This window comes from Haliaeetus leucocephalus, unplaced genomic scaffold, assembly GCF_000737465.1.
Source record: "Haliaeetus leucocephalus isolate CR32 unplaced genomic scaffold, Haliaeetus_leucocephalus-4.0 Scaffold276, whole genome shotgun sequence".
NCBI classification, from domain to species: domain Eukaryota; kingdom Metazoa; phylum Chordata; class Aves; order Accipitriformes; family Accipitridae; genus Haliaeetus; species Haliaeetus leucocephalus.
Genome location: NW_010972712.1, coordinates 191599 through 192071, shown reverse-complemented (window position 1 = coordinate 192071; position 473 = coordinate 191599).

Sequence of the window (473 nt, the reverse complement as noted above, 5' to 3'; positions counted from 1 at the left end):
TATGGTAATGAGTTCTGTGGAAATGGGTGGACTTTTCAGAGAAATCGTGGGGACCGGGACAATAAAAGAACTGCATACTCCCCTCTCAAAAAGCTGAAAAGCAGTGAGAGCTGAAGAAGACTGAAGGAAGAAGAAGGACTGAAGAAGCTGAAGGACTGTAACACCTGAACCTGAAGGAAAGACACCTGGCTGGCAGCAGCAGAAGAACCCGACCCTCCATCACCTGCATCGGGACCGACTCAGCGGGACGTTGCTGGCTTCGTGGTGGTGGTAACTAGTCTTGCTATCTCTCTTCCGTTTTCTTGCTTAGGTCTGCCTCTTTTTCCTTTCTTCTTCCCTCTGTCCTATCGCTATTATCAGTTGTTATAGGAAATAAAACTTGGAAGGTTGTACGGCATCTGACCTCGTTTGTGTCTTCATTTCGCTCTCGGGATCATTTAACAACCCTCCCTGATATTGGATCGGGACACCAC